The following is a 17,012-nucleotide window of genomic DNA, read 5'->3' as shown; positions in this document are numbered from 1 at the left end:
ATTAATACTTGATCAATACTAATTAAATAATACTATTATTAATATATTAGAACTTATAATATATTAATAATCATAAGTGCCTTATTCTCTCATCTAGTCTATCCTAGTATTGCAATGCGATGCAACCCAAATGGACCATGCTGGGTCAGGTCAAGTACATACCAAATAAGGTTATGGACTTAGACACTATATCCAACAAAGACATCCAGGATCCTCACCATGACAGATTGGTGATCACTCTTTACACTACCAACCATTTTGTCAGAAGGATCCTTGTCAATGGAGGATCCTCAGTCAACATTATGATGGGTTTTGAGCATTCTAACACTTCCTAAGTGTACATGCAACCCTAATAAACCTTGGATCTATGTTTGTCTAAGATACATGTAAATAATTATTTTTCCAAGGTTTATATCCTAACTAGCATGGCATGGGGAACATGAATCAAATAAGCTAGTAGATACACTTACCTTGTAGTTGTAGTTGATTACTTGGAGTTCTAGAGCCTAGCACCAATAGTGTGGATGCCTCAAATGAAAGTCACAAATCACCACAAACTTGGAACTTGAGAGAATAGTCACTACTATCTTGAAATTGCCCTCACCTCAACAAGTGTCAACTAGTGTCATTTCAAGAACCAAAGCCTCCTTTATATAGTGTGGTGGATTAGGGTTAAACCCTAATACCCATGTCTCTTCATTTCCATGAGATCCATGGGTTAAAGCTCCATGGAGTATCCATGGACTTTTCCATCCAAGCCTAGCCCATTCTAAATAAGCATTAGCCCACACAATATAAATATAGAAGCCCATATTTAATTAGTAATATCTTTGATCACTAAATTAATCCTAGATTAATTATAGATCACTACTAATTAAATAATATGATCTTATATTAATATATTAGAACTTATAATATATTAATAAATCATAACTTGTACTATTCTCAAATGTTATCCATAAACTGTTCGGGTGAAGTGCAACCCAAATGGACCATGCCGGGTCGGGTCAAGTACATACCAAATATAGTTATGAACTTAGACACTATTCCAACAGTCTCCCACTTGGATAAGTCTAATAACTATAGTTGCAAGTATGACTTCAGGAACCGATCAGCAATCGTAGCTCTTTAAACTCTGTTGAACTAGAATGCGCCATTTAAGATAAGTGATCATATAATCCTCTGTTCTAGATATCAGCCGGACAAATACATGGAACAATGTCTTACTTATTGTCTAGCAGTTTGTTTCCCGATTTCCGATTTGTTTGACAAAGAACTTAATTGAACACATCAACTTAGTTCTGACCGGGCCCGGTACATAGGTCAAAACAAAATCATCGAGGGGCCCAGATATCAGCTTCTAATCCAAGAAGGAACAGATAAACTTCGACTCATATGTTTGTTCTACCACTCATTGAATTACACACAAAAGCACGTTTTATAACATCGAGTTACCAATGCGTTTTCGTACAATCAATGCATAACCAACTTGTAAGTAACAAATCATATCTCTAGGTTTGAAGACTTATATGATATTACCGTCTCACGATCACTCGAGACAGAATTCCATGAAGTGATTCCAGTGAGCGTGGGTTGAGTCCAATGCTCAGAACTTATGAGCACTCATGATTGTTGTAGCCTTGTCCAACACCTTAGACCTCTGCAACCAATCGTGACAGTCTTGATTCATACCTACTTCCGACATATGACCGACTGTGGAGGTTTGAATAATATGATATACCAAACATAATTATTCTGGAAGTCAAAACATGCAAAAAGAAATAAAGTAAACGATCAACAAGAGATAGCAACACTTTACTCATAAATAAAACACTTTTTATTCATCATATAATGTCAATTACACTTTACAAATTTCGAGGTTACCTAACTACTAAATCTAATATCATCCTTCAGCCCTATGCTCCGAGCATGCTGGAGATGCATAACCCTACTCAGTCCCTTCGTGAGGGGATCTGCTGGGTTCTCATCCGATGATACCCTCTTCGCCACGAGGAGTCCTTCTTCGATTCGATGTCTGATAAAATGGTATTTTCTGTCGATATGTCTGGATCTCCCGTGATCCCTTGGTTCCTTGGCTAAGGCAACCGCACTATTGATGTCACAGAAAATCTCCATTGGCTCTTTTATAGCTGGTACAACTCCAAGGTCTCCGATGAAGTTCTTTAGCCATATCGCCTCCTTTGCTGCCTCGCTTGCTGCTATATACTCTGATTCACAAGTGGAATCAGCCACTGTCTCCTGCTTGGAACTCTTCCAAGAAATTGCTCCTCCGTTTAGGGTAAAGACCCAGCCCGAATGAGAGCGGAAATTATCCCTATCAGTCTGGAAGCTAGCATCACTATTGATGGGTTTTTGAGCATTCTAACACTTCCTAAGTGTACATGCAACCCTAATAAACCTTGGATCTATGTTTGTCTAAGATACATGCAAATAATTAATTTTCCAAGGTTTATATCCTAACTAGCATGGCATGGGGAACATGAATCAAATAAAGCTAGTGGAAATACTTACCTTGTAGTTGTAGTTGATTGCTTGGAGTTTTAGAGCCTAGCACCAATAGTGTGGATGCCTCAAATGAAAGTCACAAATCACCACAAACTTGGAACTTTAAGAGAATAGTGACTACTATCTTGAAATTGCCCTCACCTCAACAAGTGTCAACTAGTATCATTTCAAGAACCAAGACCTCCTTTATATAGTGTGGTGGATTAGGGTTACATCCATGTAAACCCTAATACCCATGTCTCTTCATTTCCATGAGATCCATGGGTTAAAGCTCCATGGAGTATCCATGGACTTCTCCATGCAAGCCTAGCCCATTCCAAATAAGCATAAGCCCACACTATATAAATATAGAAGCCCATATTTAATTAGTAATATCTTTGATCACTAAATTAATCCTAGATTAATTATAGATCACTACTAATTAAATAATATGATCTTATATTAATATATTAGAACTTATAATATATTAATAAATCATAACTTGTACTATTCTCAAATATTATCCATAAATTGTTCGGGTGAAGTGCAACCCAAATGGACCATGCCGGGTCGGGTCAAGTACATACCAAATATAGTTATGGGCTTAGACACTATATCCAACAACTATACCCTACAACTCTCAAGTCATCACTCCCACCGAAGGTAAGGACCCAGTCCTTAGTCCTTCGCAGGTACTTGAGGATATTCTTTACCGCAGTCCAGTGTTCCTTGCCAGGGTTCCCCTGATACCTGCTAACCATGCTCAAAGCAAAGGCTACATCAGGTCGAGTACATGTCATAGCATACATGATTGATCCTACAGCTGAAGCATAAGGTAGTCGACTCATTTCTGCTATCTCAGCCTCAGTACTAGGGCTTTGTGTCTAACTTAATCTGGCATTACTCTGAATGGGTAACTCACCTTTCTTGGAGTTATGCATGTTGAATCTTTTCAACACTTTGTCCACATAGGTGCTTTGACTAAGTCCAATTAGTCTTTTACTCCTGTTTCTCAAAATCCTTATCCCTAGGATATATGCAGCTTCACCAAGGTCCTTCATAGCGAAACACTTCCCAAGCCAGGACTTTACTTCCTGCAGAGTTGGGATGTCATTTCCTATGAGTAGTATGTCGTCCACATACAGTACCAAAAAACTGACTATGCTCCCACTAGCCTTGATATAGACACAAGATTCATCTTCACTCCTTGAAAAGCCAAATTCCTTGACTTTCTCATCGAAGCAAAGATTCCACCTGCGAGGTGCCTGTTTCAATCCATAAATGGATTTCTCGAGTTTACACACTCTATTGGGGTACTCTGTACTGACAAAACCCTCTGGCTGAACCATGTAAACATCCTCAGCCAACTTTCCATTAAGGAAAGTGGTTTTGACATCCATTTGCCATATTTCATAATCATGAAATGCAACAATGGCTAACAGAACCCTAATAGACTTTATCTTGGCCACTGGTGAAAAGGTTTCATCATAATCAACTCCCGGAGTTTGAGAATAACCTTTTGCAACCAGTCGCGCCTTATAAGTGTGTACATTACCATCCATGTCGGTCTTCTTCTTGAAGATCCATTTGCACCCTACAGTCTTACGACCAGGTACATTCTCAACCAAGTTCCAAACTTGATTGTCATACATGGATTGTATCTCGCTATCCATAGCCTCTTTCCATTTAGCAGCCTTAGGGCCTGCCATGGCTTCCGTGTAGCTGTTAGGTTCATCCAGACCTACTAGTGTCTCATCACTAATAAGTGTCTCACCTTCCGCAGTAATATGGAAACCATAATAATGCTCAGGTGCATTCCTAACTCTCGTGGAACGCCTCAGAAGTACAGGCACATCAACTGGCTCAACAGGAGTTTCCTCCTCAAGTTGAGGGCTAGGGTTCGAAGTTCCTTCACCACTTGACTCTTGAATTTCCTCAAGATCAATTTGCCTCCCACTGTCTCTTTGGCTTATGAATTCTCTCTCTCGAAAGACTCCTCTTCTTGCTACAAAGACCACATTATCACTAGGTCTGTAGAAGAGGTAACCAAAGGATTGCTGTGGGTAGCCGATGAAAATACACCTCTCGCTTCGAGGTTCGAGCTTATCATGAGTCTCGCGTCTCACGAAAGCCTCGCAACCCCAAATCTTGATGTGGTCTAGTTTAGGTACTTTACCAGTCCACATCTCGTGAGGAGTTTTGGCAACTTTCTTTGTAGGGACTAGATTAAGAATATGGGCGGCAATCTCTAAGGCATACCCCCAGAATGAGATTGGTAGCGTAGCTCGACTCATCGTGGAACGAACCATATCCAACAAGGTTCGATTACGCCTCTCAGCTACACCATTCAACTGTGGTGTCCTGGGAGGGGTCAATTGTGAGACAATCCCACATTCCCTAAGATAGTCGAGGAACTCTGAACTAAGATACTCACCACCTCGATCGGATCGAAGCATCTTAATGTTCCTGCCCAATTGATTCTCGACTTCCTGTTTAAATTCCTTAAACCTCTCGAAAGTCTCTGACTTATGCTTGATTAAGTAGACATATCCATATCTACTGTAATCATCAGTAAAAGTCAAATAATAACGATTAGCATCCCTTGTGGCATGTTTGAATGGTCCACACACATCCGTGTGTACAAGGTCCAACAAACCTTCACCTCTCTCACATGAACCTGTGAAGGGTGACTTTGTCATTTTTCCAAGTAAGCATGATTCGCAACTATCATCTGACTTTAGGTCAAACGACTCCAAGACTCCATCCTTTTGGAGTTGGCCTATGCGTTTTTTGCTTATATGTCCAAGACGACAATGCCATAATGATGCTTTATCCAGGTTATTATTAGTAGTAGAATCAATAAACAAAACATTATTTCCTAAGTTATCTACAACAGATACAGCTTCATACACACCATCACAAGGTAATGCTTGAAAATAAAAAAACATTATTAAAGAAAACATCAATAGAAACAACTTCATTATTAAATGAAAAGGTAAACCCTTGTTTGTACAAAGCATGAAAGGAAATAATATTTCTTGCCATTCCTGGCGAGTAACAACATTTATTCAAATCTAAACTAAACCCACTACTTAGCGATAAAGTATAAACTCCAATCTTGGTGACAGGTGAAGTTTTCCTATTCCCCATGATCAAGTTTATTCTTCCTTGCTCCATATCCTCACTTCTTCTTAGTCCCTGCAAGTCACAACAAATATGAATACCACAACCGGTATCAAGGACCCAAGATTTAGAATGGGGTGAGTTATTAGAAATGATAGTGTAAGTACCTGCATGGTTGGGTTTGACTTTCCCATCCTTCACATCTTGCTGGTACTTTGGGCAGTTCCGCTTCCAATGTGACTTTTAATGGCAATAGAAGCATTTAGCCTCTTTTGGGTCAGAAGAAGGAGTGATGAAACCTTTCTTGGTTCCACTTGATGAAGAGCCATCAAGGGTCCGAGCCTTGGTACCCTTTGAGGATCTCTTTCTCTTCCTCCCTCGACTTTTCCCGATTGCCAAAACCGGAGTTGAGTTTGGAGTAGGAGTGTTAACAACCGACTTCCCCTTAAGACCTGATTCTGCGGTCTTGAGAAGTCCCTGAAGTTTGCTGAGTGTGACCTCTTCCTTATTCATGTGATATGTCATGCGGAATTGATCATAGCACGATGGTAAGGAGTGCAAAATAATATCTATTGCAAGCTCCTCAGGGAAGTTCACATTAAGCTTCAGCAAACAATCCACATACCTTTGCATTTTCTGCATGTGGCTCATGACGGATTCCCCGTCCTTCATCATGGCTGTTATCATGGAGCAGATGATTTCATACCTCTCTTGTCGTGCACTTTGATGGTATCTTTCCATCAGATCTTGGTGCATTTCATAAGGGTAGAAATCCTCATAAGACTTTTGGAGTTCAGCTGTCATTGTGGCCAACATGATACACGCCACTTTGGTAGCATCTCTTTCATGTGTATGAAAGTCAGCGATCTCCTGAGGAGTTGTAGTGGACTCATCAATCTCCTTAAGCTCCTTGTCAAGGACATATTCTTTGTCCTCGTAGCGGGTAATCATCCTGATGTTTCTGATCCACTCATTGAAGTTGGATCCATCAAAGGTAACTTTCCCACACAAGCTCATAAGGGTAAAGGAGCCATTAGGATTCGAGCCAGAAGCAACATTGTTTGAAGACATCTGAAAAGAAGAGAACAAGATTAGTATAGATATTAGGAGAGTCCTTAATAAAACACCCAAATGTAATATTAAGGCTAGGATCCAATCACAATATATTATAACTTAGAAGAGGTATGCCGTAATCCAAGCTATAACATATTCGAAAGGTAGGTGAATGACGATTCACCAATTTCCACCACGAAAACCGAAATATTTAAATATTAGGTTTTTGATTGGTTCTTAGAAATTCCTAGATTCTTTGAGATTCAATGAACTTTTCAAAGGCATGTTTCAATCTCGAGTGTGCCCTCCAAGTTTTGTAACTGGGATGTCGAGGATCACAAAACGAGGTGTGAAGTAACCATGCAAATCACTTGGTACCCTTAAGGTTTATCACTCAATCGATGTGCCGGTAAACCACACACGCTCCACCGATACTATAATAAACCTTTAAGTCACCCTTTACCTACCTTGTTAAGTCCAAGTTAGTGTGCCGGTTAACCACACACGCTCCACCAACGACTTAAACAAAGTGTAAAGTGTAATTTCATGGATTAGCACCTTATTCACATTTTTCCTAAAGTAACTAAGATTGGGAATTTAATAAAAACATTTAGTTACTTTATAATATTCATCATACTTTGAATGAGAATTTATAAGTCCTTGTCTTTCCCGTTCGGCTAACGACGCTCCACCAGTCAAGCAAGCGGTGGGTGAGAGTGGACACCCATTAAGTCACCATTTTATAGGCAACAACCTTATACCCACCTTATAGACCGACTTCGTGAATGAGGCGTACTAGCGGTGAGACGACTTTGTTCTTATACATATATATATATATATATATATATATATATATATATATATATATATATATATATATATATATATTATTAAATCATCATAATATAAGTATAAGGGTTGAATTTTAACTTTTAAAATTCTAAGGGTTGGAACTAAAGTTTTAACTTAACTTTACTTGTTCCAAAACTTGAGGGCAAGTTTTGTAAACTTTCAAAACTTTTCATTTCTTGTAACTTATGAGTTTAATAGAGTAATAAAATGAGGACTTTTCATTTTTCTAACTCTTGTGTTCTTTTAATGGTTTTTTAATCCAAGAGACTTTTGGTTTTCCATAACTTGAGGACAAGTTATGGACTCCATTAAAACACATTATGATCAAGAATTAAACTACCACATAGGTTACAAATAATTCCTATGATCATCTAAACTTCATAAGAACAAGAATATGAATATGAACACTTTCAAGAATCAAAATCACATTAAACTTTGTAATTTTGATAACTAGTTGTTGTAAATGAATTAGCAAAAACATTACACCATCTAAAACAAGTTTTCAAGTACCAAAACAGTTTAGGGTAATGTTTCCAATCCATTTCCAGCAACTAAAGTCGAAAATCTGCACTCTGTCGACCCTACTCGCCGAGTGCATGAACCTGCTCGCCGAGTAGGTTGAAGATACACATGAACTCGACGAGCCCCCCCATGGACTCGCCGAGTCCATTCGTCAGACAACAAGTTTTTTGACTTTTTTCAACTTTTAAGCACAAGTATCAAACAAACAGAACCAGGCTCTGATACCACTGATGGGTTTTGAGCATTCTAACACTTCCTAAGTGTACATGCAACCCTAATAAACCTTGGATCTATATTTGTCTAAGATACATGTAAATAATTATTTTTCCAAGGTTTATATCCTAACTAGCATGGCATGGGGAACATGAATCAAATAAGCTAGTAGATACACTTACCTTGTAGTTGTAGTTGATTACTTGGAGTTCTAGAGCCTAGCACCAATAGTGTGGATGCCTCAAGTGAAAGTCACAAATCACCACAAACTTGGAACTTGAGAGAATAGTCACTACTATCTTGAAATTGCCCTCACCTCAACAAGTGTCAACTAGTGTCATTTCAAGAACCAAAGCCTCCTTTATATAGTGTGGTGGATTAGGGTTAAACCCTAATACCCATGTCTCTTCATTTCCATGAGATCCATGGGTTAAAGCTCCATGGAGTATCCATGGACTTTTCCATCCAAGCCTAGCCCATTCTAAATAAGCATTAGCCCACACAATATAAATATAGAAGCCCATATTTAATTAGTAATATCTTTGATCACTAAATTAATCCTAGATTAATTATAGATCACTACTAATTAAATAATATGATCTTATATTAATATATTAGAACTTATAATATATTAATAAATCATAACTTGTACTATTCTAAAATATTATCCATAAACTGTTCGGGTGAAGTGCAACCCAAATGGACCATGCCGGGTCGGGTCAAGTACATACCAAATATAGTTATGAACTTAGACACTATTCCAACACATTATACTCCTGGATGTGTTAAAAAGAATGAACATCCCGGAGTCTGAAATAGTTAGAAGATCTTCAGTGATGATCAGATTCATCGGCGAAACCAATCACACTGTCGGAGAGATAAAGCTACATATTTACATAGAGGGGGTAAACTCTATACAACATTTTTGTGTAATCGATACATTATCCTCTCATAATGTTATACTAGGTAGACCATGGATCCATGAAATGAAGGCCGTTCCATCGACATATCACCAGTGTTTGAAGATGCCTAGCCCAGGGGGGACAGTGAAGATCATAGGAGATCAACGAGAATCCAAAGAATGCTACAATACTTCGATAAAAGCCTCGACGATGCCACGCCAAGCATAACAATTAAATAAGGGGGCACAAGACATACTGGGAAGAAGAAAACAAGATATAAAAGAGGTGCCCCTGAACCTTGAGGATCCTGAAGCCAAAATTCTCATAGGATCCTCAATGCCTGAACAAATCGAACATGATTTAATAAAGTTCCTCAAAGCTAGAAGCAATACCTTTGCATGGTAGCATGAGGACATGACTGGTATAAACAAAGATATAATAACCCATAAACTTGATATGTGCTTATTTAGTCATAGAAATCATTCATTATCTTATTAATTATTGTTGATTTTATAGCATTTTATGGACAAAAGGTACTTAATTAGCTTAATATTTCAATTTCAGCAATAAAAGACATGCTTGGGTGAAAAATGAAGAGGATTGAGTGATTGGAAGCTTAGAGATTGAAGATTAAAGAAAGAAGCTGAATAAAAGAAGAAACTCGACGAGTTTTTAGCACAAACTCAACGAGTTAATTAAAATATTCTCGATTTAAGGATGCTTTGTCGTACACGTTGTATACGCAAATTAATGAAGAAACTCGTCGAGTTATTCTAAAAAACTTGACGAGTTGGATCGATTTTTGGTAACTATAAATAGATAACTTGTAGGCCTGAAAACCTAACTTTTACTGGAGGCTAGCTGCGACTTTTGAAGATCAGAAGGGTTATTGGAGCTGCAAATTTCGAGATTTCAACATAAGAGGCAATTTCAAAGAGAATCAAAGGCAAACAATCATTCTGCTTTTATTAATCTTTGTTTTGAACCATGTTTGAATCATTAGATTTTGAAATTAGATTATTATTTGCTCTAGATATGAGCTAAAAGCTTTTTACTTCTGTTTCGATGAGACAATCTTATGAATATGGTTTGATTGAGTGGTTGAATTGATATTAATTTGGTTATTCATCTTGTTAAGTTTATTAAAGATCCTTATGTATTGATGATAAATGTTTTTAGTTAACAAATAAGTGATTGAGTTGCATGAAAATCTTCTTGATTACTTGATTCATATAGTTTTATGAATATAAGATTGTATGCCTAGGAATAGTGAATATGAAACTAGGTTTAACTATAAAATATGTAAATCAATGTGTGAGCATGTGTGATGAACATCCATATATGAGTTGATTGAATTGAACAAATTTGATTAACTATTGTTATAAGTCTTTCTTGATACGAACTGAACACTAGGAAACTTGTTAATTTAATCACTTGATCACTGTTTGAATGAACTTGTCTACTAAAGGATTGGTAACAATGAACATGAACCCAATCACATTAGGAATCGGTAACCATTGACATATTAATTCATTGCACTTGCCACGAAATCAACCACAGGAATAAGTGAATCGAATCTAAACAGAAGTCTCTTTTATCATTGAATCTAGTTATCCTTTCCTGCTCTTCTTAGTTGTTAATTGTTTTTGTTTGAGTTTTAAAGTGCTCGATTAACTTTATAGTCTTGCAAAACTAGAGAAAACCCCCTCTTTTATTAATTGTTTTTAATTAGGTAATACTAGTATTTAATTTGATTGTTACCGTTCCCTGTGTTCGATACCCTACTTGCTTAAACTAAACTACTATCGATAGGTACACTGCCTGCGTGTGTTTGTTTACATTTGAGTTTGTTAGGATTAAAACTAGTTCGTTTTACACACATCAAGTTTTTGGCGCCGTTGCGGGGGAACGGTTCTAATAATTATATTATTTGCTGGTATTATCGATCCTGTGTGTTAGATCTTTCTTGCATAAAGTTACCTGTTCTTAGTTTTTATTTTTCTTGACTTTCTGTATTTTTGCATTAAACTCGTCGAGTTTCTTCTAAAAACTCGACGGGTTTATTCTGTTTTCAGTTTCGTTAATTCTTCGTTTTTGTTCGTTTTACGCTTATTTTTCTGTTTTGTTTCAGGTTTTTATGACCCGAGGCTCCAGTTCTACACTAGTGCCACCTGTAGAAGATCCGGAGTTGATTATTCGCAAAAAAGGAGGAAAAGCGATCGAATCCGACACATCCACGTTTGGTGAAGAAAGCAATTCCGATCAAGAAGACAACATGGCCGACATCGCCGACATACCGATGGGAGACTACAAGAAGCGGATAAGAGATGGTACCGGGCCGGGACTCGTGCAACCAGCAGTCCCAGCTACTGCCAATTTTGAGTTGAAGGGTCACATCCTTGCACAACTAAAAGACATTCCATTCTATGGAAAGGAGCACGAAGATGCTTACAAGCATATTGAAGAAGTTATGGACATTGCTTACTATTTCCACATGCCAAATGTGCCTCGAGATACTGTTTTGCTACGGATGTTACCGGTTACATTCAAGGGAGCCGCAAAGGAATGTTTGAAATCTTTACCCCCGGATCCATTACAACATGGCAAAAGATGCGCGAAGAGTTCATTGACCAGTTTTGTCCACCTTCTAAGATTACAAAATTGAAGAAAGTAATTGCTAACTTTGAGAAATTGCTGGGAGAATCACTTTATGAGGCGTGGGAGAGATACAAGGGCTTAATAAGAAATTGCCCTCAAAACGACCTAAACATGCAACAAGAGGTTCCATCTTTTATGATGGTGTGAACGTCACAACTAGGAAATTACTAGATTCCCAAGGACCCCTCACGAAGAAAGCACCAAACGTCATTAAAACATTGGTAGAAGAATTCTCCAAACATTCAAGAGAGTACCATAATCCAAGGAACGATACAACTAGAGGCGTGGTTAACTCAGTTTCCGATGACATGGCGACAATGATGGCCAAACTAGAAAGTATGGATCGTAGGATGACAAAGATGGATCAATCCATCCATGCCATAAGGGTGGGTTGTGACAATTGTAGCGGTCCCCATCTTACTAAGGATTGCGATCTTGATGAGAATGGCAACCGGAAGGCACAAGTTTGTTATTCGAGTGGCGATAGATTTGATGATGATTGGCGAAAGCCCAAGAAGGAGTGGCTCCCCTACGACGAGTAAAAGAAGGCAAAGGAGGAGAAGTATATGAAAAAGGCACGCAGATTGTATCAAAAAGAAGAACCAGTGCAAGAGAAGAAGACGGATCTTGAAGCTATGTTAACCCGATTTGTTAGTGCTTCCGAAAAAAGGCATGACGAATCCGATGCGGCCATTAGAGATCAACAAAAGATGATGAAGGAGCACCAAGCACTGATGATTGATCAACAATCCCTGCTCTGGAATCATCAAGCTTCAATATTGAATATTGAAAAACAGCTCGGGCAACTTGCCAAACAATTCAACGAAAGAACACCGGGCAGACTCCTGAGCGATACGGAAAAAAATCCAAAGGGCGTGCACATTAACATAGTGACAACAAGGAGTGGGAAGATAGTCACACCCCTCACTCCTATCCCAAGTACAGATCAAAAGGAGGCACAAGAAAAAGATCAAGAAAATCTGAATTTGCAAACAGTAGAAAAAACTCGTCGAGTTCCAGACAAAAACTCGACGAGTTCCGCACCTGATGAGAAAAATAAGTCAAAAGCTGAGCCATATAAGCCACCATTACCATTCCCGGGTCGAGCTCGACAAGAGAAGCAGAATGAAGACTACCAGAAGTTCCTGGAGCACATAAAGGCCTTCCAAATCAACATTTCGTTCATCGAAGCAGTCGCGCAAATGCCAAATTATGCGAAGTTCCTAAAAGAACTTCTCACAAATAGAAAGAAGATGGAGGAAGCATCCAAGGTGGTCTTAAATGAGAACTGTTCAGCCGCAATGTTAAACAAACTGCCAAAGAAAAAAGGTGACCCGGGTAGCCTAACCATTCCTTGCCAATTCAGGAATTTAGCCACTAGCTAAGCATTGGCCGATTCGGGGGCAAGTGTGAACCTCATGCCATACTTTTTCTTTAAGTAGCTAAACCTTCCAGAAATGAGACCAATCCGAATGGCGATCTACTTAGCAAACAAGACGGTGACATTCCCGAGAGGTATATGTGAAGATTTGTTGGTAAAAGTCGATAAGTTTGTCTTCCCGACAGATTTCATTGTGCTAGATATGGAGGAGGACCATCAAGTGCAAATAATACTCGGAAGACTATTTTTAAATACCACAGGTGCCATAGTTGAAATACGAGACTCAAAGCTCACCCTTCGGGTGGAGAAGATTCAGTTATTTTTGGAATGGATCAAGCCATGAAACATTCGAAGTTTAGTGATGATACTGCTTTTTCGGTGGATGTCTTGGAAGAATTATTAGAAGAATGGAGAGAAGATGAAACAAGTGAACACATTTTGGCTCCAGAAGATGATTTTGGTGTTGAGAGAGATTTGAAAGAGTTAGAAAGACTTCTTGAAGAATCAAAATACGAAGAACTAATAAAATCTGCTGAACAGGAAACTCGATGAGTTAATGGAAATAACTCGACGAGTTGCAACGAAAAATCGCGATCTGAGGAAAATTTTGGTCTAAACTCGACGAGGTTTCTTCCAGAAATCGACGTGTTTAGTGTTCAGAGCACACAATTAGAGCTGAAAACTTTACCAGAACACTTAGAATACACATTTTTCGAGGAAGGTGAGCAGAAGCCTGTGATCATTGCATCAGATCCTACCTAAATTGAGAAAGATCAATTAGTTAAGGTTTTGAAGAAAAGGAAGAACACCATTGCATGTAAAATCACCGATATAAAGGGGATAATCCCTTCTTATTGCTCTCATAAAATAAAGCTTGAAGAAGGAGCAATGCCAGTGGTGCAACATCAAAGGCGATTGAACCCAAATATGCAAGAGGTGGTTAAGAAGGAGGTGGTAAAGCTATTGGATGCGGGGATCATTTTTTCAATTTCTGATAGTCCATGGGTGAGTCCCGTTCAAGTAGTACTAAAGAAAGGAGGGATGAAAGTCGTGGCGAACAAAAAGAATGAGCTTATTCCTACACGAACGATAACCGGTTGGCGAGTATGCATCGATTATCGAAAGCTAAACGATGCTACTTGCAAAGACCATTTCCCTTTACCCTTTATTGATCAAATGCTTGAAAGATTATCTGGTCATTGCTATTATTGTTTTTTAGATGGGTTTTCAGGTTATTTCCAAATACCAATCGACTCGAATGATCAAGAGAAAACCACCTTCACCTGCCCTAGTGGAACATTTGCATACCGACACATGCCTTTTGGGTTGTGCAATGTGTTGGAATTGTGTCTAAGGCTGCAACTATATTTGGCAAGTATTTGACCCGATTGTGCATGGTCCTTTTGGGTTGCCTTCACCATAGCAACTTGACATGATGATTTATAATGAGAGAAGAAATATTATTAATATATTATGAGAATAATATAAGGAATAATAATATTGTTATTTGATTAATATAAGTCATAAATTAATTAGGAATTAATTTGGTGACTTAAAGAGATTAATTAAATAAAAGGGTATAAACTGTCAATTGTATGATATTTGTACTTTGGGCTATAATCCCTTATGGATAAGGGGTGGACGGTTTTGGGGCTTTGGATAGACCTAGAATTCGTCCAAGGCTTATCATTAGGGGGATTGGATTGCTTAGGGCCTAAGTTATCCAATTAGGGTTTAAGGATGAAACCCTAGGAGTCTCACTAGTATAAATAGACCCATGGGGTCAAGGAAATCGGCACTCTTGCTTTAGAAGAAACCCTGGCCGATTTCCTCCCCTCTCCCCTCTCTCTCTCTCTCTAATCACCCTCTTGCTAAGTTGGTGTTTGTAAGCCATTAGAGGAGTGACAATTGTGACTCTAAGCTCTAAGGACAAGAAGATTCAAGCAAATAATCAAAGGTAATGTTTCATATCTATTTTCATATGAATGTTTTCATTAGATCTATCAATCAAAGTCTTGGATAATTGCATGATAAATTAGAGAAACCTAGATCCAAGCATTAGGGTTTGTATGTGCACATAGGAATGTTCTTATGGCTCAAACCCATCAGTGGTATCAGAGCCTTGATTGGTTTCTATTGAATTGATGCATTGGTTGCTTGATTGTTGATTGCAAAATTCGATTTTTGTCCATCTGCCTGATGAACTCGGCGAGTAGGCCTCAACTCGGCGAGTATAGTGTGGTACTCAGCGAGTTCGAGCGTCAGATGGAGCTATTTTCAGGATTTCTTGATATTTATCTTATGGAAACTTGCCTTTATCTTAATGGGTCAATATAAATCCGATTTTAACATATATTTGAGTATATCCTTGACCTAATTAAAGATATTTATCAATTAATTGAATAATAATTTCCTTATGTGATAATTGATTGATTATTTTAATTAAATTGGTAAATTGTTTTGCAAGAAACATTTAAATAAATCAAATAAAGATAATTATGAGCTTAAATGGTTAATTTGAATTATTTGTTATTTGATCCCTTATGTTTTAAATAGTTTAAAACTTGTCCTCAAGTTTTGAAATTTATGTTTTGTGATTACAAGTTTAATTTAGACAATTCAAATTTCAAACCATATAACTTTACAAGTTTAAAATTCAACCCTATACTAATATAATATTACAAGAAATATATATATATATATATATATATATATATATATATATATATATATATATGTATAATTAAAATGCTAGTCTTACCGTTAGTAGGCCTCATTCACGAAGCCGGTCTATAAGGTAGGTATAAGGTTGCGGCCTATAAAATGGCGCTTAATGGGTGTACACTCACACCCACCGCTTGCTTGATCGGTGGAGGGTCGTTAGCCGAACGGGTAGGATAGGGCAACCTCATCTCCTCATTAAAAGTATAATATTAAAACACAAAGTAACTACATGTTTTTCACAATTCCCAATCCTAGTTACTTTAGGAAAAGTGAATTGATGTAGTCCCATGAAATTACACTTTGCACCCTTTCTAAGAAGTTAGTGGAGCATGTGTGGTTTACCGGCACACTAATTGGTTCTAAGCAAAGGTGGCAAAGGGTGATTCATTGTTTATCATAGTTCGGTGGAGCGTGTGTGGTTTACCGGCACATCGAATAGGTGATTGTTACAATGAAGGCACCGTGTAGATTTGCATGGTTATTCACACCCACTTTGTGATCCTCGGTATCCCAGTCACAAAAGAGAGGGGCATATCGAGATTTAAACATGCCATTGAAAAGTTCAATGAATCTCATCGAAACCTAGGAATTCTCAATACATTTAGAACTTAATGTTATGTTTTCATGGTGGAGAATTAGTGAATCATCATTCACTTACCTTCAAATTGTTTGCATGTTGGATTACGACATCCCTTTTCTAATATGTAAATATTGTTGTTGGATCCTAGCCCTAATTTTCTTATTGGGTGATAATTAGGGATTCAAATTCTAATCTATCTTTGTCCTTTCTATTTGTAGATATCGAACGCAAACAACGCTGCTGCTAGTTCATTAACATTGATGAGCCTTTGCCAAAAGGTGACTTTCGATGGAACGAACTTTAGCGAATGGATAAGATAAATTCGCATGATTGCTCGCTACGAGGACAAGGAGTATGTCCTTGATGAGAAGCTCGAGAAGATCAATCCAGAAATCACTACTTCGGCTGAAATGACTGCTTTTGAGACTCATGCACGTGATGCAACGAAGGTTCATTGCATCATGATAGCCACAATGAACTCCGAATTCCAAAAGTCCTA

The 17,012-nt window shown here is 38.0% G+C and overlaps 1 non-coding gene across 1 annotated transcript; it reads right to left on the bottom strand.

Moving 5' to 3' along the window:
• Positions 1 to 11,828: 11,828 nt before the first annotated feature.
• LOC111912070 (small nucleolar RNA R71) lies at positions 11,829 to 11,935 on the bottom strand. Its single transcript, XR_002857068.1, has one exon. It is a non-coding gene; the product is annotated as a small nucleolar RNA R71 (small nucleolar RNA).
• Positions 11,936 to 17,012: the final 5,077 nt, after the last annotated feature.

This window comes from Lactuca sativa, chromosome 6 (assembly GCF_002870075.4).
Source record: "Lactuca sativa cultivar Salinas chromosome 6, Lsat_Salinas_v11, whole genome shotgun sequence".
Taxonomy (NCBI): domain Eukaryota; kingdom Viridiplantae; phylum Streptophyta; class Magnoliopsida; order Asterales; family Asteraceae; genus Lactuca; species Lactuca sativa.
This window is presented reverse-complemented; position numbering and strand designations above follow the sequence as displayed.